The sequence below is a fragment of the Ursus arctos genome, unplaced genomic scaffold (assembly GCF_023065955.2).
Source record: "Ursus arctos isolate Adak ecotype North America unplaced genomic scaffold, UrsArc2.0 scaffold_7, whole genome shotgun sequence".
NCBI lineage: Eukaryota > Metazoa > Chordata > Mammalia > Carnivora > Ursidae > Ursus > Ursus arctos.
In genome coordinates, this window is record NW_026623089.1 from 6,787,353 (window position 1) to 6,804,670 (window position 17,318).

Below are 17,318 nucleotides of genomic sequence, written 5' to 3' on the forward strand. Positions count from 1 at the left end.
TCCCATCCTGGCTGACTTAATTTGAAACTCAAGTCCACCCAGGCCTTTTAAGCAGTACTCTTAATTTTTGTTAAGGAAACAATACCATTTATTGAGCATTTACTTAGTATCTTTGTCACTCCCACACTTGGTGTATGTTGCATTTGATCTTCACAGTAAGGTGGGGTGATGTCAGGCACAGGAGGCACTTGGGTGACTTGCCCGTCACCTCCTGCCCCAAATGGCAGAGTTGGGATTCGAACCAGGCAGTTGGCAGTGGGGTTCCAGCAGGATTCCTTGGCAAAGGAGGAACTCCTCCTGCGTTGGGAACCTCTCCTGTCACCCTGAGAGCAGATTCTGGCATATTCTCCCCAGGATTCAAATGGGCTTCTCAGAAACAATCCTCTTTCTCAGGCCCGGGTTGACTTCTAGATCACATGGGGGCTATGAGATGTCTGGCTTGTTTTAATTTCCGTCTTTGATTAATGATCTCTTGTTAGGATCTCACAATCTAATGCCAGGGAGGAATTTCTAGATAGTTTCCTGGACAAGGCCTGTTTTAAATTCCCTACACTTTTTGGGTTAATAAGCAGTCAGGAGCCCCTTGGATGCATGGGGAGAGTTCTGCCCCTCTGGATCGCAGACTTACTGTCCAGGCAGAGAGCAGACATCCCGAAGGACCTCAGTAGCCAGGCACAGTGCTGCTGCTCCAGCCACGTTCCCTCATTGACCCTCGGATCCTCTCCCAGGTAGAAGTGGTGGTGTTTTACCAGCGAAGAAATCAGGGGTCAGGAAGGTTAAGTAAGTAACCAAGGGAGCCGGAAGCTTAATTAGTTCTCAGTCCATCTTGAGTTGGTTTCTCTGTAATTGATTGAGACTTTGGGCTTTTGATTGGGACTTGGGTACAGTTGGGGACGGCTTTGCCATGATAGCCACATTAGACCCCTTCTGTGCTCTCAATCTCGTTTTCTCCTTTGCTTCCATCAGGGTGTCTGATGCAACCACCCCACCCCCTCCCAACACGCAGGCACGCACGCACGCACCGGGATTATGTGGATAGCTTTCACAGTGCTTAGGGTTTTTTGGTGGTAAAGTTGGATTTGGTGGCCAGGTATTTTATCAGACTCAAATTTCCAAGTTTGTGGTCTAGGTTAGTGATCTCAGTGTTTTTCAAAACCAGCCGCCTTTCTTCCTGGTATGTGCCCCTTTCTTGAGGAGGGGCTGGGGATGGTGGGTGGGATGCTCCCTTCCTTCGCTCTGGCTGCTGTTCCCTTTCCAACGGGATTCTTGATGCATCTCTTACGATAGGAGCTGTTTCCTGTGTTCAACATGGGGGAATCTGGGAGAAGAGACGGGGAAGATGGGGAGGATTTCATCTAATTGGAATAGTCTGTTTGCACCATTCCTGTAAAAACCGGCCAGAAACTTGATTCCGCTGGGTAAACCTCCTTTGGGCTGCTGCCCTGCGTTTGTGTTGGCCTTAGAAAGGAATTTGAAATCATACTCCTGAACAAAAGGAGCAGCTTTCTTTTCAAAGAGTCTATCAGAGAATTGAAAGGGAATGGCACAAAGTTGGGTGTGTCCTGAAATCTGGAGAGGAGCCTGCTTGGGTGATTAACTCACCTGAAAGGCACCCAGAGCAGGTGACGTGAGAGCTCTCACTGACCTTGGCTTCCTTTAGGGTAAGGTCCCCACAAGGTGGAGATTTTCCTGAAAAACAGGCTTTCCTTTACTGACAAGATTACCTTCCTGCCCTGCCGTGCTGCTTTCCCTTTCGTGAACACGTGTGTGCCTGCAAACACGCGTGTGCTTGGGAAATGCCTGACATCTTTGCTGGCGCTCCAAGCTCCCCCCACCCCACCCCACCCCACCCCGCTCCGTGGGGCTGGGGGTGGTCTGCGGACTCCGCAGACGCCCCGGGTCACTCAGTTGTTGGGTTCTGCCTGGTCTGGAGGCCTGAGTGGAAAGGCCAGGAGGGGGGTGTCTCTTGATCATCACCTTAACCCCAATGTGCTGGCTCAGCTCTAGCTTAGAGATGTTTGTATTCTTTCTATTTTAAGTCCCCCGTGCACTTTTCAGACAGGTCTCCATTCTGCTTCACTCCCCACTGAAGAGGGTGGTGTGTGGTGGGTGGTGGTGGGCTTCGGTGGGGCTCGGTCGGCCACCTTGGTGGGACAGGAGAAGGGAGAAGCTGCTTTGGGCCGCACTGCCTGGAGAGCGAACGGGGCTGGGGCTTAAGGCATCTCCGCCTAGACGACACTCCGATGTCCCTTGTAGCTATGTCAGCTTTTGCTGGCTGGCCCCAGCTTGCAGGTTCTTGACGGGAGCCGGGGGTCAAGGGTGGTCTCAGAACCGGCCTTCGGGTTTGTGGCATAGAAGGTATGTGTCCCTGTCCTGTTCCACCTTTCAGGGTTCCCTGGCTCTGCAGAAAGGCGCCTGAGCTTGGCATCCAAGTCCCTCCAGCGGGACACAAGCGCCATCTGATTAGTGTCGCGCATGCCCGTGTTGGTGCCGTGGTGAGCCCAGCAGGTTTCCTAAGACCCGATTTTTCTCCGCCTTGGCCCCTGTGCAGAGTTCTGTTTATTCTCTTGCTCTTCCAAGATGCTCGTTGCTTTTCAGTCAGGGCTGAGGATCTTTCTTTCTTTCTTTCTTTCTTTTTTTTTAAACACACATCCTTTCTTCTCATTTCTCAACTAAGCCTGGGATTAAGAATGTGGCTTCAACTGACAAAAGCCAGGAGATTTCAGAATTAAAGTTGGAATTCTATCTGTAATGATGTCTTCCTGAGTATTTAAGGAGGACTTTGAACCGTGGGTAATTTTTTTTCCTTCTTATACTGGCCAGATGTGCTCCGAGTCGTGGGCAAAGGAAGCAGCCCCACATGATTTGAGTTTTCTTTGTGATAATTGTGAGCCTGCCTTATTGGAGTCCCCTGTGTCCCAGGGGCACAAAGGGAGAGGCTCGTGACTGGCCGCTGCTTGGGCTGTGTGCTTACTGTGTGTGTGCCACATGGGCCTGAGAGCTTCGAAGCTGTCCACCCCCCAGCTCAGCAAAACCACTTGAAACACACTTTGCAAGCATAACTCTAGTTCTTGAAAATGTTTCTCCACAAGAGAGATTAAAAAGTTGGGTTTGGTTTGGTTTGTGATTCTTTTCATCATTTGGGGCAGCGGCCTGCAGGCTGGGGGTGCAGAGGGAGAGGGACTGGTGGGAGTCGGGTCTGGTTCTCTTGTTAGTGGGGAAGGAGGGGGTCAGTGCAGGGACCACTTTTTGGCCTTGCCTGTAGCGGGGAGTTTTACAAGCTGGTGATCACTTGGCATGGCAGGCTCCAGGGTCAGATCCAGAAGCTTTGTCCTGGGCCATCCCGGCAGCCCACTTGGGAGTCCCGGGTGACCTGTGTTCTCTGCCTGTTCACTTCGGTGAGGGAGGGGCAAGGTCCCACAGAAAGGTGAATGTTGTCCTTCCCAGACTGATGCTGGGCCCAAGGAGAGCCGCCCCTGTCTTCAAGACCTTAGAAGAGGCAACAAGATAAATACGGACTGACCAGCTGGGGAAGAGGCGTCAGATGGGACAGACGGTTCAAGAAAGTGTGTGGCAAAGGGGGCAGGGAAAGCTGCTAGGCTGCATTTGGGATTTACTGAGGCCTTGGAGAAGACTTCCGTTTCTGAATCTAAAATGAGGGTCAGAATTATAAACTGCTTGCAACGGGCCTGACACATCATAGGTATTTGTTAAATTTTTAAAAATACAAAACGTAGACAAATAAATCAGCCTCTTGTGCCCAAGGTGCCATGTACCCATCGGAGCAGGTTTCCTTGTGTGTCCCTCACACTGCCACAGTGACCTCGGCAGTGGAAAGAGGGGTACCCCTTGGCTGTTGGAGGACAGGAGAGAAGGCTCCCTGGGCTTTGAGGTGGGGCTTGCTAGTCACAGGTGGCGGGTCGTGTTCTAGGGGAACGGTCCCACAAGGGATGGGAGGTTTTATCCTCTGCACACAAAGGACGGGTGAATTTGATGGAGCTTGGTGAAGTGCCGGGTGAAGGGTGTGTAGTGAATAGTGTTTGAGGGTGGGAGATCCAGATCCTGGTGCTGTTAAAAAAAAACAACAGGGATATAGGGGTGGTGGCTGGTTAGGTTAGGAGCAACCCATCTTCTCGGTGATTCCTGGGGCCAAAGTGATGACCCGAAATCCGTTCAGATTGTTTTTAGACTGGAATGTTAGTCTGTATTAGGTCACTCTGAGAAATGCCCAGTAAAATGTTTACTTTCTCTTTAAGAGCTACTTTCCCTTACCAGAGAAGGAAGAAAGAATAGCGTTGGGTGCTGCCTACCTCTGCCTGAGGACGGCCCGCACGGGGGCTCGGCCCGCTGCTCCAGCTGCCCTGGCCGGGTGGAGTCCGCTGGAGAGGCAGCCCCGTGCTGAACTGAGCCCCAGCCACGGAGCGCCCCACACCTTCCCCGCAGAGCTGAAGAAGCACAGTGCGGGCGGGCCTGACGGGCCACATTCCTTGGGGAATTTGTGTAGGTGAAGGCACTACGTCACCCCCTTCCCTGCCAGCATTTGCCCTCACATGCTCCCCTCCGATCTGCAGGGCCCGAGCAGGCAGCAGGAGGGTTGGTGCCTGTCCCGGAGAGTGGCTTGTTGGGGTCGCCTTCCTGGCACGTGGTGGGCACCTGGTCACTAGCAGCTCTGGTGGCTGGCCCAGGTCCAGCTGCGTGGCCAGTTCCTGACCCTGACCCTGGCCCTGGACATAGGATGGTACGTAGGAGGCTCATCTCCTCCCAGGGCAGTCATCCACTCACGGGGACTGGCTGGGTGCCCACTAGGGCCAGGCACCCTGTGGGTGCGCACGTGACCGCCCTGGGCAGGGCTGCCGCTCTGCATTTCGTGTGGGGCTACGGTTCTAGTAGTCGGGTCCCGTGAGTGTGAAACGGTGAGGCGGGGCCTGGGGGGACTGTATTCTGGGAAGATGTCCTACTGGGGTCCGTGGAAGGGACAGTTTGTTGCCTTCAGGGTGGGCTGGTCATTTCACAGACCAGCAGTTTTCTTTCGGCTCAATTCATGCCATTGAAAAAGTCGCCCTTGGAAAGCAAGATGGTCCATGAAAATGCCCTTGGGAGGCAGCCGGTGCTGGAATGTGAGGGCATCTCAGGGGTCAGGGGCCAAAATGTCCTATTTCCACATTTGCAGATCCCCGGGAGTGGTGTCCGGTAACTACAGGCTGATACACGAGGGAAGGGCTCAGAGGCTCACTGGTTGTTGTTTATCATCATTGTTATTAGTGGTGGTGGTGGTGGTGGTGGTGGTCGTCTGAAGAGGAGTGGGAACCATGGGTCGTAGTACCCGGCGCTGTGGTGGGTGGTAAAGTCAGGGGGACTGAGTTCCCTTCTGCCTCTGCCTTTTTCAAGCAACGCCCTACGTGGCTTGCTACATCCCTCTAAGACATCAAGTTGGAATTAGAGGCCTTCCAGGATCACAAAAGGGTCCTTTGTGCCCTGCTGGGTCAGCGAAAGTGCCAGCACCCCTCAGCCCAGCCCCACCCCAGGAGTGGAGCCCGTGGATTCAGCCCGTGCGTTTAGCGGTAAGGAGCTGGCTGTGGGCTTGGTGGTTTTCACATGAGCGATTCCTGCAGTCCCCAGGGAGGGTCTGTGCCCAGGTGGTTTGAGAGGGTGGCCTCTGGAGCAGGGCTTCTCCGAGGCACCCCCTGGCCAGGAGTCAGTCTCCTGGAGGTCCACCCAGCATAACCTTGGGAGATGTGCCAGGTGGGGCTAGAAGAGCTGTATTTTTAGCAAACTCCTCCCGGTGGTTCTTAATGCCGCCAGCCCAGCACCTGCCAAATGCATGCAGACTATCTTTCTCGAACAACAAACCACTCCCCAGCACCCATCCATACACTTGAGTTTAGTTGTTGAACATTTGGCACGACAAATGATTGAAAGATTTTATATGTCTTGCAGAGCCCCCTCCCCCTCAAAATCTGAATGAATAGATTTGGAAACGGAAATATGGATTTCTGCCCGACCTAGTCTGATTTTTTTTTTTTTTTTGGTTTAAGAGGGATTCTCCACCCCCTAGAACAGCGCCAGGCTTTCCTAGGGACAGGAGGGAAATTCCGTGTGTAACTGTTCGCAGTGGAGGGGTTCCACACTCAGATGAGCTTGGCATGGAACTCTCTTCTGACCAGTCAGCAGTGTCCACTGATGGAGGGGGGGGGGGCGCGCTGAGTGTCACAGCACCCTGGCAAGGGGAAAAATTGGTTTTACAGGTTACATTTTAGTACAAGGTGTGTCACTTCGGGGAAGCACACTTTGGAAATCTGGGTACACAAGTCAGGATGGGGGCAGCAGCGTGGTCAGCCACGTGCACACTGGCCCATGTGAGCGTGAACGAGCTCAACACCAGGCACGTCCACCTCGTTTGCAAGCGAACAAGTCAACCTCCAGGAGCTCTTGGGAGCCGATGGCGTCGTTTCCCTGTGTTGCCAAACACAGATTTGGGGACAGCACCTTCTGTTTTAGAAATGGAAGTGAACACAGTTTGTGGCAGATCCTTTTTATCTTGGTCAGTGGATTTGTTAGTTAGTAGGCTTCACCGAGCCTGATAGCTTACCTTTCCATGGAGACGACAGCTTACCTTCATTCTGTTGCAGGGACTTTGTCCTGCACGACCTTATCCTGTGCTTTAGTCCCGGCCCTGATAGGAGGGCGTGAGGAGGCTGGTTACCTCCCACTTGTGGAATCCGCAGAGGGGTCTCACAAGCCACGTGGTTGGGCTCACAGTTCATAAATGATGGAGCTGGGGGCGCCTGGGTGGCACAGCGGTTGAGCGTCTGCCTTCGGCTCAGGGCGTGATCCCGGCGTTATGGGATCGAGCCCCATGTCGGGCTCCTCCGCTATGAGCCTGCTTCTTCCTCTCCCACTCCCCCTGCTTGTGTTCCCTCTCTCGCTGGCTGTCTCTATCTCTGTCAAATAAATAAATAAAATCTTAAAAAAAAAAAATGATGGAGCTGGTTCTGACCTGCCTCTTCTCTACCAGGACCAAGCTGTCTAAAGAGTGGCTTTGTATTCAGATACCCAGTTCTTTTTTTTTTTTTTTTTTTTTTTTTAAGATTTTATTTGAGAGAGAGCACCACGCACATGCCCGCCTATGCATGAGCGGGAGGAGGAGCAGAGGGAGAGGGACAAGCAGACTCCCCACTGAGCTGGGAGCCTGACACTGGGGCTCCATCCCAGGACCCTGAGGTTATGACCTGAGCCCAAGGCAGACGCTGAACTGACTGAGCCACCCAGGCGCCCCTCAGATAACCCAATTCTAAGGATGAGGGGGTGTGTACAAATTTGAAGGCAGGGCGGGCGTGTGGGGAAGTCCACCCAGTCTGAAGGGTCTGGAACCTTCGGTATGAGTTCTGGATGCTAGGTTCCAGGTGAACGTGAAGGGGGTGGGCATCTATGGTGTCTTCAGATGAGCGATTTAAGGGGCTTCTAACACCTTGATCTGAGGTGGTTAACTGTGGTCTTGAGCTCTTTTGCCCTTTCTGGTTTGGGGAACTGCCTTCTGGGGGAAGTTTGGGATTCCTTTTGAATTGCAGAGACATTTACTGTGAGAGAAATTCCAGCCATTACCCTAACCATTACCTGGTCAAGTGGCACAGGGATAGATGTCCGGAGTCACAATTCTGTTTAAGTACAAGAAGTGGAAGCCTTTGGGTCCTAGCAGTTTCCTTGGGGGCTGCTTTTGGACTTGGGTTAGCAAAGAAATGACTTTATGATTTATGGTGTTTATGAAGACTAGCGTACCTATCTGTTTTCATATAGACATCTTAATAGAGATTAAATACAAAATAAAGCAGAGTGCATGAACGGAGATATTCCCATAAGCAATATTGTAGTGTTAGGCGGTGTAATTATGTTTTGTACACTTCCCAATTAAGCAGTTATGCATTACCGGAAAAACCACCTTTAAAAGATTTAGGAAAGCTTTATAATTTTGTAGATCAAATAAAAATAGATGTATCATATTTTATGCATAGGGTTTAAAATTTTTACACTCTATGATAAAGTAACTCCATGTGGATTGATTTGTGGAAATTTATGCAGTGACACTGAGATGAATTTGCTTTTTCTGAAAATGGCCTGTTGAACAAAAATCTGCTTCTTCAGCAAATAGAGCTCCTACTGTGTGCCAGCCTCCAGGTGAGAGCCAGGAGTGTTTATCCTGAGGTTTGGCAACATAGCGGTGACCTTACAAGGGCTGGAATGGGTGCAGGGGCTTCTCCAGGGCATGGGTGGACTGTAGGTCATTCGCGGGCTGAGGGGTCAGGGATGCTGACCTGCTGGAAGAATTGAAAGACATTTGTGGTGCTCTCCTATGACCAAAGCCGGGCCATGTGGAACTTAAGAACATAACCTCCAGATGTGCGCTTCGGGTCCCAGGACACCTGCCCCCTGGTGAAGTCCTTTGGAAGTGACCCCACTTCCTTGTGCCTGAGTGTCTTCACAGTGGGGTGGTGGGTGCTCAGGGAATCTGTGAGGGTAAAGTGACTTCATGTATGAAAAGCCCTTGTCGTGCGCCTTGAGGAAGCTCTCCAATGTGGGCATTACTGTTATTACGGTAGGTGGTAGTAGTTAACGTTGGAGTGGAGAGAATGAGGTGTGGGAGTGGGAAGGACTCTGGGTCTGAAGAGGCAAAGAGAGGGCCCAGAGGGTTGTGGGGAGGCCCTGAGTTCAGATCGCCATGGCCAGAGATGGCTTTTTTTTTTTTTTGAAGATTTTATTTATTTATTTGCAAGAGAGAGAGAACAGAGGGAGAGCGAGAGGGAGAAGCAGACTCCCTGCTGAGCAGAGAGCCCGATGCCGGCTCGATCCCAAAACCCCAGGATCATGACCTGAGCTGAAGGCAGATGCTTCACCGACTGAGCCACCCAGGCCGCCCCAAGACATGGCATTTTAGAGCGATGGTCATGGTGCCTGGGGGACTGGACTCGCTGCGGACTCGGTGGGCAACGTGGGGGGTGGAGGAGCTGTCAGAAGGGTGTTTGGCGCTCAGACTAACAGGCCCAGGTGCCTGACGGGTGGTGGATGGAGAGGGGGACAGTGAGTCAAGTACTTGGGCTGCGTGCATGGTGGGTCACTCGTTGGGGGGCTGCTCAAGTGCTCGGGCTGCAGGGTGGGTCGTCATCCTCTTCACCCAGCTCCTTTTCCACCAGAGCTTGAGTGTCTGTTTCATTCTGGGCTCCTGGACATGACGCTGTGATGTTCCCCCACAGAGAAGCTCAGGTGCCAAGATACGGCTGAAGGCTATTTTGTCATTGTCATTTTATCGTCTGCCCCCCACATGGGTCATCTTCAGGGACAGGGGTGGTGGTGATCCTCTTCAACAAAGGGACCAGCGAGGGAAGGCTCGGGTCTTGTCCTGGCTCTGCCCTGAGCTTGCTCTGTGACCTTGGGTGAACTCCAGCGCTACTCTGTTTCTCCTTCAGTGGGGGGTCCCTGGGTTCTCTGCATTGGGGCATGCCTGGGGCCCAAACGCCTACTTGGGGACTTACTTGGCTAGGTATGGCCTCCAGGGGTTCTCAGAGGGCTACTGGCTTGGCCCTTAAACGTACTTCTCACGCTTCCCCAGGATTCCCAGGATGACAATGGCAGCCCTTAGCAAGAGTAGACCCAGCCCCACTGGGGATCTTCCTGAAGGGAGTGGGGAGGGGCTGGGCGGAGCCTGTCCATTCCTGGCTTGATCATGACGAGGCTGACCAAGGCTGGCCGGGATGGAGACTTTCGGGTAAGAGCAGTCAAAGCACAATACTTGAGGGGCCATCTCATTTCTCCTTTCCCTGTTGGAGGCAACAGAAGTGTCTTTCCTGACAGGACTGTTCCGAAGTGCAGCTGGCTTTCAGGGACACAGCCCGTGTGTGTGCAGCGGAGTCCTTCCCGCCGATGTGGAGAGCCTTCTGGGGGTGGGGGTTGGGACAGAGGTGATTCCTGGGGGGAGCTGGAGGCTGGGGTCCCCGCTCTGGGACTGTGGTTGACTGCCCAGGGGAGGATGTCTGTTTTATTATTTGTTTTGGTCTTTCGTGGGGATTGACTTTGAGAAACTTTCACGTAGGTGTAATTTACATACAGTAAGATTCACCCTTTCCGCCTGCCCTTCTGCAAGTTTTGACCAAAGATACGTAAACACCATGTGGCTGCAGAACCAGTTCCATCACCGTCACCCAGGAAGGTTGTCCTGTGTTAATGTCTTGCCTCTGTCGGCCACGGAGGAAATCCCCCCTTTTTTTAGTAGAAAGGCCAGCCTCGGAAGTTTGGTGAGGTAGGTAATGTGTCATGGGAGGCACTGGCGTGTGCCAGGACATCTGTAATGTGCAGGGGTCTCACTTGGCTCACGGGGACTCTCCAGTCACAGCACGGAGACTTGCCTGGGGGGCCGCTGCCCACGCCATCCCAAGGATGTCTGAGACTTCAGGCATTTGGCCCAGGCCGGGCAAGGTGGGTCCAAAGTCAGTCCCTGGAGTTGGAATCTTATCTGCCCCATGAAACCCCCCAAGATCCCCTTTTCTCTCCCCAGCGGGGCAGGTTCCAAACCCATACATCCAGGCCAGGGTGCTTCTCAGGCCATTGTCCCCGGGCCCGGGGACACGCACACAACAGCTGCTCACCCTCCTCCACACCGTGTCCTGCCAGCCCCTCTTGGAAGGTGCCCGGAGACAGGTGCGTCTCTGTCCACCCCCGCTGCTGGCTCCTGGTCCAGAGGGATCAGGAGTGACCAGCACGTCACTGGCGGCTTCCTCCTTTCTCCTCCTTGGGGGAAGTGGCTTTGGAGCAAGCAGGCAGTGTACTTACTGTGTGCTGAGGCCGTTCCGTGTTCTGCGACTCCTGGGGGCACGGGGCAGTGGGGGGCACTCAGGTCCCCATTTGCCTTCCTGTGGGTAGAGGCCGGCCAGGCCAGCTACCTTCCTGCGGTCAAGCAGGGTGGTTTGGGAAGGTCGGCGGCTGCCAGATCCAGCAGTGAGCCACCCTACCTGCTCGGCATCCCACCCCAGTACATCTGTGCCAGGTAGGGCCGGGGGCCCACTGAGGGCGGGGTATTTAATGAGGCGGAGCAGATGTGCAAGAGCGCACCCCCGTCACACTGCATGGGGGCCCAAATTGCCTGGCTTTCTTCATAGCATTTAATATTCTATTTCCGTTCAGTTGGGGGGGAATTTTAGTCTGGGAATTTTTTAAATTGCTAGCTAGGGATCGCTGCATTTACTGATTTTCCGGTTGCTGCTGAAAATGTCTGCAGTGCGGGCTCTTTTCTTCCCCACTAGGGCGCCAGCACTTAGGGTGGGTGAGAGCAGTCCTCATGCCGGAGGGGCTCCTGGTGCATCGTGTGTGTGTGTGTGTGTGTGTGTGTGTGTGTGTGTGTGTGTGTGTGTTGGGAAACCCTTTGATACCTGCAAGCTCCGACTCAACCTGACCTTGGTCCTGGCCTGAGATTCATGTCTAAGCATCCTTGGCCTCTTGGGGGTGGTTGTCTGTGGGCTGCCATCCAGTGAGTGGAGGGAGGCACAGACACATGCGTAGGATTTTGGGGGCTTCTCAGTGCTGGGAGACTGGAGCCTGGGGTTAGTAGCAGGAAGGCTGGCATCCCATATCCTGGGGGGCGTCAGAGGCCGGCGTCATCCCAGGCAGGAGAGCCTGCAGGACCTGGCTACCGTGAGGTTCCCCGGGCACACACTGCCATGACGGGACCCCAGGTCCCTGCACGACCCTTGCCAGGGGGAAGACACCTGCTGAGAGGCTGGAGTTTCTTACGGGACAAGCTGAATGCATACAGATGACAGAGAAAAGTGTTTTATGGCCTGAAGGGTGTCGGTAAGCATGGCTGCGCCATCCACGGCGATCTTTTCCCGGGGCCGCAGTGCCCAGCTGGGAGCACAGTAGGACCATGGTGCCAGGCAGCCCAGGGCCGTCCCAGGGCGGTCCACGGGCTCCACTTCTGTGTCTACAGGGTAAATTCTAGGTGAGAAGCCACTCCCTTGGGTGGATCCTGACATTCCGCTGACTTGGAGGGAAGGGAATGGGCAGCCACTCTGCTTTGCCTGAGGGGTGAGCAGCTTGCCATTACTGTATGCCCGGCCCCAGCTGGAAAAGAAGAACATTCTTGAGGTGTGCGTGTTGTCAAATGACTATTTCAAAGGGAGCCAGTTAAGAAAGGCCTTTGCCTGTGTTCAAGAATACTAGAAATACATTCCTTTGTTAGGTAAATAATAATACAGCTGCTTTTTCTAGAGCTCTGGGAGTGTGATAACTGTGTTTGGTGCATCCGTGATAATAACCACGAAGTGCCTCTCACGGGCTGGGTTTACTTCAGCGTGTTCGGCTCAGGGCAGCTTGGTGGCTCGTGGGCACACAGCTCTTTGGTGACAGCTGCCGCATGGAAACCTCAGTGGGACCTGAGACAAAAGCCCATTCCTCCGCAGAGCCAGCCGTCCGAGTGAGTCCGTGGACGTGCACAAGTGGGTTTGGGTTTCCTGAGTCGTGCATCTCACACCCAAGAATCGAGGTCTCACGGTGAAGCTTCGAGGCCCTGGAAGCGGACGGGCAGACAGGCACTTCGAGAGGCTTTCTGAAGACACACATTTCCGTTTACGTTTGGGTCGTGGTTTGCTGGTCTAATTTTTTTTTTAACCTTTTGGCTTGGAGAAATTTTCCCTCCGGTTATGGTAATTTTCCTTCCCTGATATGTAAATTGATTACAGCAGCTCTTTCAAGTCTTGCTCATTTGATTATCCACGAGCCTCCTTCTGCCTCTTATTTAAACTTATTTTTAGCACAGTCCTTGAAACCTCAGTGTGAGACTGTCCATCTTCTCTCTCTCTGAGCTGCCGAAGGTCGTTTAATCAACTCCATCCACCAGTTGCCTTGCGAGTCATGCTAACGTGGGAGGAACGGGGCCTCCTGGATAAGGCCTGGTCCGCTGTGAGTGCGAGCTTGCTTCCTTCTACTCCCGGCAGGACAGGGATGGGAGAACTTGACCAGCGGCCGCCTGGGTCGGGCAGCTCCAGCCACACTGGGGTTCTAAGGGCCGGAGGCAAACACGGCCATTGTTGACATCAGCCTACCCCCAGGTGGGCCGTCTCATGACGACTTGTCCTCAGCCTGAGCACGATCTTGTGTCATTAGGTGTCTGTTAGGGGCTTGGCCGATGGTGTGCTTCAGATTAATGCTGATTTACCAGGGTTTGGTACATGGGGGGGGCAGTGTGGCTGCGTTTAGGGGTGCAGAGGTATCCCTCAGCCTGTCCCCTGGGGCCTTCTCTGCAGTGGATTCTTACAGGGCCACCTTCGTCAACAGCCCGGTGTGATTCCTGGGTGTTTTCTGAGCCTTACCTCGATAAGAATAAAAACGTTTTTGAGGCTTGATTGGATTTGTTTGCTAGAAGATTAGTACAAAGGCAGGAAGGAAAAAGAATGTGTGTGGAGGTGATTGCTGGGGACTGGCAGAAGGTTATTTACAGATTTTTGCTGACAGTCCTTGTTTAAAGGACTTCCCTGTGAGATTTATGAAGCCTTTCCAATTTATTGTCTTTCCAAGTAAGGTAAGCAAATAAATAGGTAATTCTCTTTTATTATAAACCTAGCCAATGTTAGATTAAAAATAAGAGGAAACGGGGCTCCGTTTTTCCAGTCCAGTGTGTTTCTGGAATTTGGAAAGCATCTTGGAAAGCCTTTTTGTTTTGTTTTTGGCTCAGGCACACTGTGCATTTAAAAGATAAAGTCTGACCCTTGATATCGTGTGTGCTGTTCACCATCCTTGAAGGGAACCGGCTGCTGGCTGCCTGGTGGGGGACGGAGACAGTGGGGACAGGGGGCTGGATGTTGAGGGCCAGGGGTTCCTGAGGCCCTGCTCTGGGTTTGGTCACCGCGGCTGCGCCCAGAAGGGGGACCGCCATCCCTGTAGGCCCGCATCCTAGACCTTTGTAAAACACGGAACCCGCTCTGATCAAGCTGGAGCTTTTCCTCCTACACCTTTCTTCTTCTCTCACCTTGATTTCCCTGTCCCTTTTTGTTTTTGGACTCCTTCCCTGAAATTGTTGGTGCTTCCACTGTTTTAGTGAATTGCGACTTGGGCACCATTGGTATGTGAAGGCCTAGATGGGGAATTTAGATTTTTTAGGTAAGCAGGAACATGAGACTTGTAAAAAATAAACATCTCATATCCTGGAGGTGAGGTCACTGCTGAAGATTTGGGTGGGGAGAGTTTGGTGACCTGGCCCCTCCTGACGCCGCCCCGGCCCCCAACCTCTGCCTGCCCTGAGCCCATTGGAAATCGCTCTGGCCTCTTTCAAGGCCACAGGCAGCACCTCTGGGGAGACATCCTGTTAGCCTTTGGGGAGAACGTGTTGTGTCTGTCTGTCCCTAGATGTGTGTGGCCGAGTGGAGCTATTTTGGAGGAAGTCCTAGTCTGTGTTTTGGACAGTGCCTGGTAATAGACCGTGGGGTCCGAGTTCCACAGCCCCGGGCATATGGCAGGTGCGCGGTGTGAGTACAGGGAGATCTCTGCGGGGGGTAGTTTCAGGAATAAATCACACCTGAGTAGGGAGGCTTGGAAGTTGCTGAGAAGGGTAATTCCTGAGCATGGGCTCCGTGGAGTGGGGTTCGCCTTCCTTTGTTGCCTCTTCTCTGGGCATGCGGGGAGGGGTGGTGGACCTTTCCTCATTTCAGGGCTACTGAGCTGTTGGGGGGTGGGGATGGCACAAAGTGTGGCCGATGCTGTGCCGGGTCTGGGGGTGGCAGCCTGACATGGTCCCGCGCTCAAGAAGCAGACTTCACAGCCGGAGGACAGTAAGCAGGCTGGGGAGCCAGGCAGGGGAGGGGCGTGGTGGTCCGGCACTGGGACCCAGGCGCCCGTCCTCATACACTGAGGTCAGGGAAGGCGTCTTGAAGGAAGTGGGCTGTGGGCTGTGAGTTGCGGGTGGCGGTGAGGAGGGGCTGCCTGAGTTCCCTCCAGCCTGTCTACCCTGGAGGCTGCCCTGCCCTCTACCTGGCCCCCTCCAGCCCCATCTTTCTCATCCCTGTTTGGACCTGACATCACCTGGAAGCTTTGAACAAATGTCTGAGCCCAGCCCCACCCTCAGAGGTTCTGAGTCAATGGTCTTGGGGTGGGACCTGCCTTGGGTAATTTTAAAAGCTCCCAGATGATTCTAATGGGCAGTCAGAGAGCGAGCCACGGCCCAGCCTATCTGCCCCTCAGCTTGGGCCACTTGCTGCTTTCTGCCCGTGGGCCAGAAGGCATGGGCCCAGAGACTGGGGGCCGGGCCGAGAGAGGCTTCCCGGGAGCACAGCTCCTCACACGGGTACCCAACGTGACAGGTACGCCAGTCCTGCAGACACCGGCCGACCCAGAGCCACTTCCCACTGAGTGTCCTAAGCCAGAGTGACCAGCCAGTTTGCTGTCAACAGGTGAGGGTCTTTGGGCTGTGCCATTGCCTCTGTGAGGCTCTCCTGGAGTGAAAGTGGGCTCAGGCTTGCAGGACAGGTGCCTGTGAGCACGTGAGGGGGCGTGGGGGAGCCCTGGCTGCTGGGATCCCATCTGCCTCAGGGCCCCTCCTGCTTATAAGAAAGGAAAGCTGTGTCTCCTGCCTCTTGGGAAGTAACTTCGGGAGTGTCCAGATCTTCCTGCCTCGGTCAGTGGTCAGTGGGAAGGAAAGTGGGCTGTTGCCTAGGGAACAAAGCTGGAGGCAGGGCTCCGGCCTGTGTACCTCTCAGGGCTCTGTGCCTGGGGGTGAGTGTGAGCCCCAGAAATGGCTCTAGTCAAGGGGATGGGGTTTATGTGTGCATTTTTTATAGGAAAAGAAGCCAACTTTCGACAGTTCTCGCAGGAGCCTAGGACCTAATATTGTTCAGAGCTGTGTGGGGTTCCTTGTCGTCGGGGTTGGGGGTGGGGGTAGGGAGATGTGTTCTGTCGACCCTCCCGGACAGGAGGGAGAGTCAGCGAAGGGTGTGGGGTGGGTGCTGGAGGGGGAACAGGGGAAGCTCTGAGGAGTTGCCAGGAATTGTCTTGCTTGCAAGTCATTGGGATTTGGTGAAGGCCCTGGGGTCGGGTGAATGAGGGGGTGCTGGTGCCCCCATGGAGGAGGAAGTGAACACACAGTAACAGTGTGCTTCCTGGACCAAGAAGAGGCTCTTCTAGCTGGGCTGAGTGGGTGGTGGCGCCCCATGGCCCCTGTGGGATGCGATCTAGCTGCCTCCCCCTTTGAAAGGGAAAGGATTTTGAGATTCTAACAATCCCAATATCCTGGGCGACTGGGTGGTGTTGGGATGAAGCCGTTGGGGGTTAGCGTGGTGGGGCAGGGGCCACGGCCAGCAGGCTGGGCTGAGAGGCTTCAGCTGGGGTGGGGGAAGGGTTATGCCTGACTTGGCTTCCAGGTTGTGGGGGGTGGGGAATGCGGGAAAGCCCGGAGGCTGGGATGGGACGAAGCCCACTCATCCGGCCCTGTTGGCTGATTCCCTTCCCTGAGTGCTTGTGGGTGCAGAGGCAGGATCTGAGCGCGCTGGGAGCTGCACCTTCCCCAGCTGGGTATCTGGGGCTGCTGTGGCGGGTAGCACAGATTTCCTAGCTGAGTCTTTTGTGATCTTTCCTCTCCCTTGGGAACTTGGCTGGCTACCCCCTCACTGAGACATCTCCAGTAGGTGCTGGACCATTAGAATCCCAGGATCTCGCAGCTTCCCCAGTCCCTGCCTGGGGTTCCTGGATGGACCCTGAGCTCAGAGCTGGAACCATTGTGATACCCGCTCTGGCCACCTGGGTGAAGGGGGTGGGGTGGCAGGAAGCCGAGGATCCTGAACTCTCCGTGGGGGTCCGTCTTGAAGCCTGATCCCATGTCACTGCATTCCTCCTGTCCCCTCGGCCTTTGCGGGGCAGGTCATGAGTGGTCTTCCTTCCACTGGGTGCACCGGAGTTGAACTCGGTTTGAATATCTGCTCTGGCTGCCGTGGACTGTGGCCTGAGCCTCAGAGCCTGCACCTCCTTGTTCTCGGGATGGGGGTCCTAACAGTGACTTGACGGAGGCGCTGCTGGACTAGAATGGGTGATGGATTTAAGAGTTCCAGCTGCGTGGGTCTGGCCGTTGGGGGCTGCCTTGATCCTTGGACGCACAGCGAGTGGAAAATAACGTGCTTGTGGCTTTCCAATACTTGTATTTGTTCCTGCTGCTGACCTGCTTTTAAAATCTGATCTTGTTTCTGCTTAAAATCCTACCAGTGAAGTCCTAAATGCTTTTTATGTGCCTTTCTTTTTGGAACCAAACTTCATTGTCTGTGCAAAAGAAAAAAAACAAAATGCAAACTCCTGTA

At 54.0% G+C, this 17,318-nt stretch overlaps 1 protein-coding gene across 7 annotated transcripts in view; it reads left to right on the top strand.

Moving 5' to 3' along the window:
- The window catches only part of CTBP2 (C-terminal binding protein 2), a 158,003-nt gene that overhangs the window by 9,825 nt on the left and 130,860 nt on the right, over positions 1-17,318 (top strand). The window contains exon 1 of one of the 7 annotated variants that reach the window (XM_026494360.4): positions 8,779-11,032. The exons of 5 other annotated variants lie outside the window; for them this stretch is intronic. The gene's annotated coding sequence lies outside the window, so the exon portion shown is untranslated. Of the gene's footprint in view, positions 1-8,778; positions 11,033-17,318 lie in introns of those variants that run through there. One more of the 7 variants, XM_044382243.3, reaches the window with a different exon arrangement.